Source organism: Callithrix jacchus, chromosome 2 (genome assembly GCF_049354715.1).
Source record: "Callithrix jacchus isolate 240 chromosome 2, calJac240_pri, whole genome shotgun sequence".
NCBI classification, from domain to species: Eukaryota; Metazoa; Chordata; class Mammalia; order Primates; family Cebidae; genus Callithrix; species Callithrix jacchus.
The window spans coordinates 40,790,829-40,804,056 of record NC_133503.1 but is presented as its reverse complement, the minus strand read 5'-3'; the positions used below and the strand labels follow the sequence as shown (position 1 = coordinate 40,804,056).

Here is a 13,228-nt window from a genome sequence, read left to right as displayed (position 1 = left end):
ACAGACAAAAGAGAAGTTAAGTACTTTCTTAAGCTCATAGTGCTAGGAAGTAGCAGAACTGATTTTCAAACCAAGTTTTGCCTTATTGCAAAGCCTGTGCTCTGAACCACTGAGCAGCTCTGCCTTCCCTTTTGTATTTAAGCAACTCCATGGAAGAGAATCAGAAATTTAGGTCAATAAGTCACCCAACATGTGGGATAGGGAGAGGGGCAAGAGGGGAGCAGAAAAGTTTTCAGCATGAGTGTTAGAGTACCGTCCATACCCATGACAAACTGAGGACAGTGCAAATGCCCAGGGGGAGAAAATGGTTACACAAATGACGGTTCTCAGAATTCTCTGCTCTCACTTTAAACAGTAATTAGGAAAACTATAGAGAAAAATAGCTACAATATGATACTCAGTGACAAACACAGACAGACACACAATCATACCCACCACAAAGTTGGCAGGCTTTGAATGGACTCTGACCTGGGTTTGAATCCCAGTTCCGTCAACTATGACCATAGGGCCTCTCAGAGCCTCCATTTCTCCAACAAAGTAATGGGGATAATAATTCCTCCCTTCTAGAGTTATTGCAAGAATTTGGTGAAAAATATGTAAAAGGTTTTGGCACAATCTAGGCCCATGGTGAAAGAGCTCACACCATGTGCTGATGTTTGTAGGAGCCGGGAGACCCCAGGCAAATGGGCAGGGTCATTTGAGAGATTGAAACATTATGAGTGGTTTGAATTGTTTTCATCTAAGGTTGTTACAATATCTTAACAAAGTATACAAACATAAATGGGAGCTTTGAACTAGAGTGATACAATTAAATAAGTTTCCTCTAATTGACAACCCTGCCCTTCTCACTCAAGCTGCGAGGTACTGTTCTTAACAAGTATGAGGTCTGCTGTTGGAGCAATTTACACAGAAATCAAAAATTATGGAGCCTCTATAGCTTCCGCTCCCAAGTGCATGCAACTCTTTAGCCCTGCCTATTACCTGTTTGTTGTTGTTGTTGTTTTGAGACAGAGTTTTGCTCCTATTACCCAGGCTGGAGTGCAATGGCGTGATCTTGGCTCACCGCAACCTCCACCTCCTGGGTTCAGGCAATTCTCCTGCCTCAGCCTCCTGAGTAGCTGGGATTACAGGCACACGCCACCATGCCCAGCTAATTTTTTGTATTTTTAGTAGAGACGGGGTTTCACCATGTTGACCAGGATGGTCTCGATCTCTTGACCTTGTGATCCACCCGCCTCAGCCTCCCAAAGTGCTGGGATTACAGGCTTGAGCTACCGTGCCCGGCTACCTGTTTTCTTAATGAAATCTTCCACAGGTGTGGTGGCGCACGCCTGTAATCCCAGCACTTTGGGAAGCCAAGATGGGCAGATCATGAGGTCAGGTATTCGAAACCAGCCTGACCAAGATGGTGAAACTGCATCTCTACTAAACATGCAAAAATTAGCGAGGTGCAGTGGCGGGCACCCATAATCCCAGCTACTCAGGAGGCTTAAGCAGGAGAATCACTTGAACCCGGGAGGCGGAAGTTGCAGTGAGCCGAGATCATGCCACTGTACTCTAGCCTGGGCAACAGAGCAAGACTCCATCTCAAAAAGAAAAGAAATCTTCCACATAAAACCAAGACAGACCGCATTGAGGAAGGCAGGCTGAGGATGTAGGGCAGAGTTGAAATGCAAAACCACCATAATCAACGTTTTGCTTAGAGGTGCTTTCACAGATTTTGCACCTTAGTCCCAGAACCATGAGACACCCTTCATCGATCCATGGGGCTGTCCACCAGGGTGTCGGCCTTGGTTCCTTTATTCACTGTGGAACATGCATCTTGCCTGCAGGTTCTTGCTGCTTGGGTTCTGGAACCAGGCTACAGCAGGCCCCGTGTGGCAGGTGGGGTATGTTCAGTCAGAGGCAGATGACCGGGGCGGGGCTTGATTGTTTCGAGACAGTTATCGGTGGAGACAGGCTCAATTATTTTCATTATATGGAGTCAAGAGAGACAGGAGGCATAATGGGTCTCAGTCAGAGAGGCAAAGGTTAAGGTGAGGGGAAGAGGGGGAAGCAAGAGGGCCCTCCCAGGCCCACCATGACCACTGAACCATAATGCCAGGGAGTGCTAGTGAGAACAGGAAGATGTCAGGTGTGTGTCTGATCCTGCTCTGCTGGACCCAGCATGAACCCCTGCAGCACCAAGACGGCATCTCCTGAGAGTGACTCTAAAAGCATCCAGACAGGGCAGGCACAGTGGCTGATGCCTGTAAACCCAACACTTTGGGAGGCCAATACTGGTGGATCCCTGGAGCCCAGGAGTGCCAGACCAGCCTGCGCAACATGATGAAACACTGCCTCTACTAAAAATACAAAAATTAGTTGGGCTTGCTGGTGTAGTCCCATCTACTCAGGAGGCTGAAGCAGGAGAATCACTTCAGCCAGGGAGGTAGAAGTTGCAGTGAGCCAAGATCACATCACTGTCCTCTAGCCTGAGCAACAGAGCGAGACCGTGTCTCAAAATAAATAAACAAATAAAAATAAAAGCTTCAGGTGGGCAGAGCTTCATCAAGACCCCATCTGAATGGTCCAGCACTGGAAGGCAGAGTACCCTGAGCTCTCTTGCCTTCCGACCCCTTTACCCTTTTCCTGTTCATAAACAACAGCCAATATTATTAGGAGTTTGCTGTGTGCAAGGCACAGTGCTGAATACCTGGCACATATCTTTTTTTTTTTTTTTTAATTGGACAGGGTCTCACTCTGTTGCCCAGGCTGGAGTGCAGTGGCATGCTCACAGCTCACTGCAGCCATGACCTCCCTGGTTCAAGCCATCCTCCTGCCTCAGCCTCCTGAGTAGCTAGGACTACATGCACACACAACCACACCCAGCTAATTTTTGTATTTTTTGTAGATACAGAGATCTCTCTATGTTGTCCAGGCTGGTCTTGAACTCCTGGGATCAAGCAATCTCAATACACATGTTATTTCATTCTCTCAGCAACCCTGCTGGTCAGGCACTGTGATGATCCCATTTGACAAATGAAGAAACAGACTCAGAGAGGGTTATGGGACTTGCCCAAGCCAGTAATGGCAGAATCAGCAAACCCAGGTCCGTTGAGCCCAGAGCCCAAGCTCTCTACTACACTCCTCCTCTTTCCTTCTCTTTTCTTTCTCCTGTTTACTGCTTATCCTCTGTGCTGGCCAAAGGCCTCTCCCTCACCCCAAACCAGACCCTGTACCTGTGTGGGTTTGGGGGCTACTCAGTGAGGCCCCTCAGGTGGAGGAGTTACTGTTTCTGGGATTTCTCAAGAACAGGAAACTTGCCGGTGCTGCCTGCAATAAATCCAAACCTCTCTTCCTTTGTGATTTCACCCCGGGAGCAACACTCCAGCATGACTCATTGCTGGGCCGGCAGGAGATCTCCTCTGGAGACTGGAGGTGACCTTGGCCGGGCACTCACATCCTGTGCCTGTTTTCCCGTTTGTCAAGTGGACAGCCCCAGCCTCCCCACAAGGCTGCTTATGAACTATCTGGCTGAACACAAAGCTTGTAGAAAATAATTTCTGAAACCAAATCCAAAATACTGACAATTCATTCACTTCAGCCTATGTCCCACAGAGCAAACCAGGATCTAAATCCTCCCCAGCCTTAATCCTGGCTGCAAGAGTTCTCCTGCACTCCTGCTGCCTTCTTGGTGTATAGTCTAACTAGGATTACTGGAAAAAAGAAAGCTGACAGGGACAATAACCTGTTTTCCAACTGCAATGAGTCACTCCTCCTTCAGCTTCCCTGTCACCCTAAATTAAAAGCACTTAATACTAATATCAGCTAACATTCATGAAACCCTGATTGAATATGTAAATTTATATTGTTTTTCTCTGGCAGGGCACGCTGGCTCATACTGGTAATCCCAGCACTTTGGGAGGCCAAGGCAGGCGGATCACCTGAGGTCAGAAGTTTGAGACCAGCCTGGCCAACATGATAAAATCCCGTCTCTACTAAAAATACAAAAATTAGCCAGGTATGGTGGTGCATGCCTGTAATCCCAGCTACTTGGGAGGCTGAGGCAGGAGAATCAGTTGAAATTGAAAGATGGAGGTTGCAGTGAGCCAAGATCATGCCAAGGCACTCTAGCCTAGGTGACAGAGTAAGACTCTGTCTCGAACAAACAAACAAACAAACAAAAAAAAAACAAAAGAACCAGCCAGGTGCGGTGACTCATGTCTGTAATCTCAGCACTTTGGGAGGCCAAGGTGGCTGGATCACAAGGTCAGGAGTTTAAGACCAGCCTGGCCAAGATGGTGAAACCCTGTCTCTACTAAAAATACAAAATTTAGCCAGGCACAGTGGTGGGCACCTGTAATCCTAGCTACTCCAGAGGCTGAGGCAGGAGAATCACTTGAACCCAGGAGGCAGGGTTGCAGTGAGCCAAGATCCTGCCACTGCACTGTAGCCTGGGTGACAGAGCAAGACTCTGTCTCAAAATAATAATAATATATATATATATATATATATATATATATATTTTTTTTTTCATTTAACCCCTTGAGAGCATTTATTACTAGCCCCACTTTGCCAATGAGAAAAATAAGTTTCAGACTGGTTGATTACAGAAACTCAAAGGTCACACACAGCTGGCAGGTATCAAAGCCCAGATTCAAGATCGGGCCTGTCAGTCTCCACACTGTATGATCCTCATTTCGTTTTAAAATTACAAATCCCAGTACTCCCTAGTCACCTTCTGCACTTCATTGTTTTTTTTGAGACGGAATTTCAGAGTTTCTCTCTGTTGCCCAGACTGGAGTACAATGGCGAAATCCTGGCTCACTGCAACCTTCACCTTCTGAGTTCAAGCAGAACTCCTGCCTCAGCCTCCCGAGTAGCTGGGATTACAGGCATGCACCACCACGCCCAGCTAATTTTTTTGTATTTAGTAGAGATGGGTTTAGTGGAGAAGTTGGTCAGGCTGGCCTCGAACTCCTGATTTTGGGTGATCCACCCACCTCGGCCTCCCAAAGTGCTGGGATTACAGGCTTGAGCCACCAGGCCTGGCCCCTTCGCTGCATTTTTCTGCATAGTTTCTATGCTCTCTAATAAGAAATTAACTGTCACAGCCCTCCTTTACCCAGGTAGAATGTAAATCAACGTGGGCAGGAATTTCATGGTATTTGGCCACTGCTATATTCCCTCAGTGCCTAGAACAATGTCTGACAGGTAGAATCAATAAATATTCAAGATATTCAATAACTATTTTGGCCAAAACAAATTAATTTGGCCAAAAATTCTCATTAGCTATTTTTGACTATCCTTTCTACTAGATTCTAAATTTGACAGCAACTTTTTCATCTCAGTCCTGGTCATCGCCCCCCATCCCTCCCCCGCCCTGAGTTTAGAATGATACTTTGAACATAGTAGAATATTACTTGATATTGGAATGTGATTTGGGGGTGGTCTGCTGTTTGGGGAATTCATTCTCCTCTCCATTCCCCAAAACAAACAGGCACTCAGTAGGAAATTGTGTTAGGGAGGGTGGAAAATGTCTAGCACTTTCTCATCTTATCCCTGGGTTAGGTTCCTCTCCTCCCTGCTCCCTGAGGCTGACGGACAGGCAGCGGGACAGCCCAATTGATCGATGCAAAGGTGCCCTTCTCAACTCTTGTTTGCTGCTGTGTTTCTGACTCACATCTTCCCTGGCTGTGGGAAAGTGTTCAGTACGTGGCTTCACAGACTGCAAAGCAGCAGAGAGAATGGACAGTTGGAAACGACATGGAAAAGAAAGGACTTAATTAAGCAGAGCAGGTGATAGTGTCGGGAAGAAAAAGTAAGCAAGTGGCAATTTGGATATCTGCCTGCAGATGACTGTCGTTTTTTCCTCTGGCTCCTGTTTGCCCTATAAATCTCAGTTCACAAATCCAAGTGTTTTAATTATCACTGTATAATACGACATGCTGTGCTGGGCCTATCTTAGGGAAATTAAAACAAAGGAGGGGGGCAGAGGGTTTCAGGCTACCCCGTTCTCCCATTTCTCTTGTTTACAATAATCTCAAGGTGTTTCTCCCCCTTTCTGCAATAAACACAACATGGGGTTTTCCAGTATTAAATATATCACCTTCCTCCACTCACAAAAAGGAACTTCAGACCCTGAGCTATTGTCAACCATGCAACTTGGTTGCCAGGTGTCACCTTGACCACTGTTGGTGTTTAATCCCTAAGAAATGAAAAGAACCAGGTCATGAATGAAATGCCAGGTCCAGTTCAAAAAAGAGAGTCCCTAGTGGGAAGCAGCATGATGATTAAAACTAGCATTTGAGTATCACCTTTGCTACATACCAGCTGTGTGGCCTTGGGTAAATCACTTAAGCTCTCTGAGTCTCAAACTTCAAAGAAAAAAAAAAACAGTAATAGCAAGATTAAGCATGTATGACTATAAAGCACTTAGCACAGTGTCTGACACATAATAAGTACTATGCAACACAGTCCCATCTCCAGTCTTTATCTTTGCCATTTCAGATACCTACAACAAGCTTCTCCCAGAAAGCTGCACAGTTCTCTCCTTCCCTTCTACCTTATCAGTGAGCCTTCCTTACCCTAAAGAAATAGCTGCCCTCCTATCACACACACTGCATTTTCCCCTTACACTCTTCACGTTTGTCCGTAACAAAGTACTCCTTGACATTTTACATATATACACATACATTCATGTGTGGCTTAACAACTGGGGTAAGTTCTGAGAAATGTTCTGAGAAACCCGTTAGGCGATTTCATCGTGGTACGTACATCGTAGAGCTAGAGTGTACTTACATAAATCAGGATGGTATAGCTTTCTACACACCTAGGCCATAGAGTAACAGCCTATTGCTCCTAGGCTACAAACCTGTACAGCATGTTACTGTACTGAATACTACAGAAAACTGTAACACAGTGATAAATACTTGTGTACCTAAATATAGTAACGGTAATGTGCTGCACTAAGCTAAGACATTAGGATAGCAATGATGTCACTAGGGAATACAAATTTCTCAGCTCTGGCTGGGCACAGTGGCTCATGCCTATAATCCCAGCACTTTGGGAGGCTGAGGTGGGCAGATCATCTGAGGTCGGGGGTTCGAGACCAGCCTGACCAACATGGAGAAACCCCATCTCTACTAAAAATACAAAAATTAACTGGGTATGATGGTGCGTGCCTGTAATCCCAGCTACCTGGGAGGCTGAGGCAGAATTGCTTGAACCCGGGAGGCAGAGGTTGTGGTGAGCCGAGGTCATCACGCCATTGTACTCCAGCCTAGGCAAAAGAGCAAAACTGTATCAAAAAAAAAAAGGTATTTTATTGGGGGTCTTTCTTCACCTAAAAGTAAACTCCAAGAAGGCAGAACTTGTGTTGACCACTGTATTTCCAATGCCTATAACAGTGGTGCCTAGCATGTAATGGATATTTAATAAATGTTAACAAAATGAGTAAAGACAAGCTGTTTTTTCCATAATGGCTGGAAGGGCCCTCATAGACGACATAGGCCAAAGTTCTTCACAGGCCAAGAAATTGAGACTGGGTGGCATCAGATGACCTGCCCTCTGGTTCCAGCTTCCCCAGAACTGAGTGGCAGGGGCTAGGGACTCTGACTGCAGTGGCTTTGCTCGGCCTAGAGTCAGCCCACTCAGTGCCCACAACAACTTAGCAGGTTGGTGCCCTATGCTCCTCATCTGAGGAATGGAAACAAGCAGATGGCTCTCCCTCCCAAGTGTCAGGATGTGGATGCCTCAGTGACTGGCATTCTATAAAAGCTTAAAAAGGACAGGTGGAAACACAGAAGCCGGCTTGGGAAATCATCAACAAATGTGCTCAGAGTTGAGGAACTGCAGACAGCTGCAGCACAAAGGAGCCAAAGGCCACTGCTTTTCTCTCAAAATCCACCCGCATCAAGGACCCTCTTGGCTTTCTGCATGATTGAAGGCAAGCAACTGCAGTTTCATTCCTGGGGTGCCTGGATGACCTCCTCCAGCACAGACACAGGGGATCCCGTGGGGAGCAATGCCAACCCCAGCTCTGTCATTTGTAGGTGCACGACCTCTCTGGGTACCAACTTTTCGTTGCTTAAAATGAAACAAGGAAACACATGCACAGCACCTGGCACATAGCAGGCACATGAAACATTCAGTTACCAACGGCCCGGCTAATATGCAAAGTCAACCCTCCAAACATCTCACTAGCTCTTATCATCGCCCCCTGGAGCTGGGAATCTGAAGAGAAGGCCTTGCATTAGCCAGGGGCTATTCAGCCTTAGAAACTCAACTCCAGGTAATCGTTTAAAGGAGAGCATTTTCCTATTCAAGTAAAGTGAAAAGAACTCAGGCTCCATCTCATTCCCCAAGCCACTCATGTCCTCATGAGGTTGGAAAAGGGGAAGATTCCAGTCTGAGAGCATTGGACACCTAACTCTATTCCCAGAAAGTGGGGTCCGGCCCAGAGCTCCCTGGAAGTTGAGACCCAACAAAAATATCCTGTGTTCTCTTCACCACCTGTCTCCGCAACCAAATAATCAGACGAAGTATTAAAGAGAGACACCACCAGTAATCAGAATGTGGTAACTAAATGAGTTGTGTTTTTCACTTACAATGTGCCAGCCGATTCAGTTCCTCAGCCTCTCAGAACCTGCTTCCTCAACTGTATAAAGAGAAAAACAACCTCTACCTCATGGGGCTGGTGAAACGATGAAATGAGGGAATTCTGTCCAGCTGCATCTAGGACATTAGCTGCTGCTTTCAGTTCGAGAAGCCCAGTGCAGCCGATGCCGGAATAAGCATTAAATGCTCCGAAAGAACACTGTACAGCAAAGGCAGCCCTTTCCTAGACCACAGACCAGACCACTCCAACACAGGCCACAGGTTGGGAGCAAACACTGACTCCACAAGAGGCTTCCAGAAATCTTACAAGCAAATGGGGTGGAAGTAGTAGGGATTCGGGTGCAAAAAAGCACAGGCAGAAACTGAGACCCAAACAGCTTCCGAAAAGGGGGTGCCTAGCCAGAAGTGGTCAGGGAAGTTCCCCCATGAAATAACTTGGACTTGGCAATCATTTCTTTGGACTTCCCAATGTCAATTGCCACTTTTGATGACCTGGGGATTCTAGAATGTTCCGGTGGCAGTAAGACTCACTGATTTACAAATACAAGGTCTGGGAGGACCTAAACCTGCGTAGTGTGTTCCAAGAGTTGGTGACTTTCCGCTCACGTAACCAACCTGGGCCTCAGTTTCCCTCCAGACCCTAAAGAAAGAGCTAACGGCCGTTGCCTCCGCCGTGAGGCTGCGAGGCTAAACGGGCTGGGGCGCTAAGGCGCTCCCTAGGCACAGCGCGGAGCTCCCCGCGCGCGGTTCCCATTCGCTCCAAGAGTGAAGGGCGGCGCGCGGGCTCAAACAAAAGCCAGGGACCTTCCTCCGCTGCAGCTGTTGAAAAAATAATTATAAGAAAGCAACTGGAACGCGAGCGGGGGCCGCGGAGGGCTGGGGGCTCCTCCCGCAGGCGCCCAGGAGCCGCTCGGCCCGTGGCCCGGCCGGGGAGCAGGCGCCCCGCGGGAGCTCCGAGGCCCCGCTGCGCCCGGCCAGGCGGGGGCGGCGGAGGCGGAAGCGGGGGCGGCGGAGCGCGGTGGGGATGTTTAAAGGAAATTTACAATCATTTCCTCTCTGTGGTTTGGTGACAAATCAACAACATCCTGTTCTTTTGTGAGGCTCCGGGCGCCTGCGAGGCGGGGGCAGCGCTCCGGCTCTTAAAGGGACACACACACAGGCCCCTCCCCCAACGGTCCCCCGCAGCTCCAAAAAAAAAAAAAATGCAGCCTCCCCAAGGCGTCACCTCCGGGGGCGCGCGGCCGGAATGCGGGGGCTGCAGCCTGAGCGGACCCAGGGCCACGACCCGGATCTTTTCCCTCACCCCCCCACCATCCCGCCCAACTGGAGGAGACGGCCGCGGTGGCCGCGCAACCCTCTGAAGGACTTCGCGGCCCTGGACTATCTCCCGCCGAGGGGGCGGGCAGGGGGCGGAGGGGCGTCCTCGCGAGGGTTCTCCTCCCTCCCCGCAACCCCCGGGCAGCTCCGCCGGGGCTTCGGACCTCCGGGTAGTTATCCCCCTCCCCCAATCCCCGGGCCTCGAGTTTTCCAGCCCCAAAACTCTGTGGATTTATAGTTAAAATGTCGACGTACACGCAGGAGGTTTATAAAACGCCGAAGCAGAGACTTCTCGAGTTGTAGAAGTAATGAGAATCAGATGGTCAGGACCAGAAAAATAAAAAAAATACTCAACTTCCCTCCTGAGATTTCGTTCATTCAAGTCATTTAATGAGTATGTTTTACTAAGTGCTGGTCACCACTCTAAGCCCCACGCACCGCAGGAACAAGACAGATACGGTTCCTGTCCACAGGGGGATTAGAGTCTCTAAATGAATGAACAGGATTATTTCACATCTACAAGTCCTATGACTTTTCTAATGGGTCATATTCTAGAATAGCGGCTTTCTGTGGAGACACCTCTCTGAGGGGTCTGACTTGAGGCCTCGAAGGATGAAAAGATAGGAGTCCTAGTAAGAACTCGATTGGAGAGGTGCAATCATTATTATCAGGAAAGAACTCAGAAGTCCCATCCCAAAGACCGAGTGAAGGGCAGCCCCAGGCCCGGATTTCCCCCTTGATGACAAGCCGTGATAAGAGGGCTGGGTCCTCCTGCTCTGGCTATATCACCTGGGCCGTTTCCTTCCATCTCTCGGCCTCACAGCTTCCTATCTAGAAAATAAGAACACTCAACTAGATCCAGTACTTCTCAACCTAGGTGCAAATGAGAATTCCCAGGGAGTCTTTCAAAAACACTAACATCCCTGACCCCACCTCAGATCGAGTATGAGGATGTCTGGTAATGGGCCCTAGGCACTGGGATTTCTGTAAGGCTCCAGAAGTTAGTTTAGTGTACAGCAGGGGTAAGAGCCACTGACTTAGATGCTGTTTAAAGTTTGGGTTTAAAGGGCAGTAAGAAGGCCAGGCGTATATGTCTCAGGGCTGTAATCCCAGCATTTCGGGAGGCCAACGTGGGCGAATCACTTGAGGTCAGGAGTTCGAAACCAGCCTGGACAAAAACTTGGTGAAACCATATCTTTACTAAAAATAAATTGATAATAATTTTTTAAAAATAGCCAGGCGTGGTTATGCATACCTGTAATCCTAGGCACTTGGGATGCTGAGGCAGAAGAATTGCTTCAACCCGGGAGGTAGAGGTTGCAGTGAGCCAAGATTGTACCACTATATTCTAGTCTGGGCATGAGAGCAAGAAAAAATAAAAACATGCAGTAAGAGCTATTTCGATTCAGGGTATAATCATCCACGTTGATTGAGTGCTTCGCAGCTGATATGTAATACCCTAAGTAAGCTATACATATATTTTGTCAAATTTAAGTTAAAAAGAAAAACCCTACCAACTAAGATAGGTATTATTATTATTCCCATTTTCCAGATGAGGAAAGTGGGTTACAGGGATGACGCAAAATGTGATCGAGGGCACACAAGTAATAAGTGGTCTTGTCTTTCAGCTTATCCTGTAAGCTGAAATGCCTACAAAGGCATTTCCAGTAACAAGGAACCAATTTCTACCTAATGGGGATTTTAAGCAGGCAGAGTAGCTACCTAAAGAAGAGCATGGGGTGCTGTAAGCCCAGGCTGCACAGAGGCAGCGGACTGGCCTAGATGCCCAGAGTGGGAATCTTAAGAGAGAGATTGTAACTCTAAGAAAACAGACTTTTATGTTTCTTGGTGCTAATCCTCTTGGTCGTTTTCAGAGATGATTCCCATAAATTGTTAAGGATATGCCTTGGCCAGACAGAGGAGCCATTTGGCAAGGTGAGGAAGAAAAAGAACTCCCTGTGTACCCCAGTAGTGACCAGGATAGGACACACTTCCCCACCCTCCTCACTCTCCCATCTGGGGCCCATCCCATGCCCTTTTCACCTCTGACCACCTTCCCATTTGTGCAGTTCCCTGAGGGAGGACCCAGGGCGAGTGTAAGCATGAGCTGGGACAGGTTCCTTAGGAAAGTAAAAAAATCCGTGAAAGCAAAGATAAGAAGAAAAGGAAGATGATGCATTCTTACAGTGGGGCACTGTGCTACGGTTAATACTAAGAGAGCTCATAGCCCAGAAAGATGCTTGTGATATACAAGGTGCAGAGTAGGCTCCTCTCACTGATGTTTTTGTAAATGCCCCCCCCCCACTGTGCCACACACAAACACACACACACACTCACCCATAACCATCTGGAAGGCTAGACTCCCAAGGGCCAGTAGTGATGGCTGGGGAGAGGCATGAGGGAGGAGTGTAAAGGGGTGTGTGTAGTGTAAATCTATACTTTTACTCTCTCTATTCATCTCCATATTATTTAAATTGGTGAACAATCATGTATTAATTTAAGATAAAGACACTTCTACTGACAAATAATAAAAATAAATACTAAAAGGGGAAGCATAAAAACTCACCCTTGGTGCTGGGAATTCTATGCAGGATAGCAGGGTAGATACCTGGTAACGCCATCTTTCAGCTCTTCCCAGTACATGTCCACCATCCCCTCACCCTCCCACAGCCTTCCAATCCAGTGGTAGTCTCTTACCTGGTCAGCTGACTCCCCTTCAGTCATCAAGTGTGCCACAAACTTTTCTGGGTTTTAGAAGATGGATTTGAGAGCTGCTGGCTCCAACTGACGTAAGAAATGACAAAACTCACATAAGAGGGAAAAATTGTCCAAAGTGCCATTCGGTGGTTGTGCTGGTGGTGGAGGTGGCTGGCGGGGATGGCATTGGAGATCAAAGGCTCACTTCCCCTATGTCTATGTGTTGCTCTTCTGGATGCTTAGAAATGGAATCTGACAGTCCAAGCCCTGAAGAAAAACAATAGTGCTTTGTGGTAAGAACCTTAGTGCAGAAATCTGAAAGCCTAGGGGTAGGGGGTCTGCTTATAGCAGTTATGTGCAGAACTGCTCCCTTCAATTAGGAGCTGATAGCTCAGCAAACATATGACCGGAGCGACTGGCAGATGGTGAAATGTCATGCTCTAGGGAAGAATTATTTGGTCACTCTGTACTTCCTTTTATATGCTTTCTTAGATCTTTGCTGTTTTTAAACAGAATAATGGCATGGTTCAGAGCATGCGCTAAGAAGACAGAAAACCCACATGGGATTTCCAGCTTCACTACCTTCTATAAGCCTCAGTTTACTCTTCTCTGA

General features: G+C 47.6%; 1 protein-coding gene across 1 annotated transcript in view; it reads right to left on the bottom strand.

Moving 5' to 3' along the window:
• Nucleotides 1-13,228, bottom strand: part of ARHGAP26 (Rho GTPase activating protein 26) — a 914,282-nt gene that overhangs the window by 873,835 nt on the left and 27,219 nt on the right. Inside the window, exon 2 of the mRNA XM_078362030.1 lies at nt 12,616-12,882. The gene's annotated coding sequence lies outside the window, so the exon portion shown is untranslated. The remainder of the gene's footprint in view (nt 1-12,615; nt 12,883-13,228) is intronic.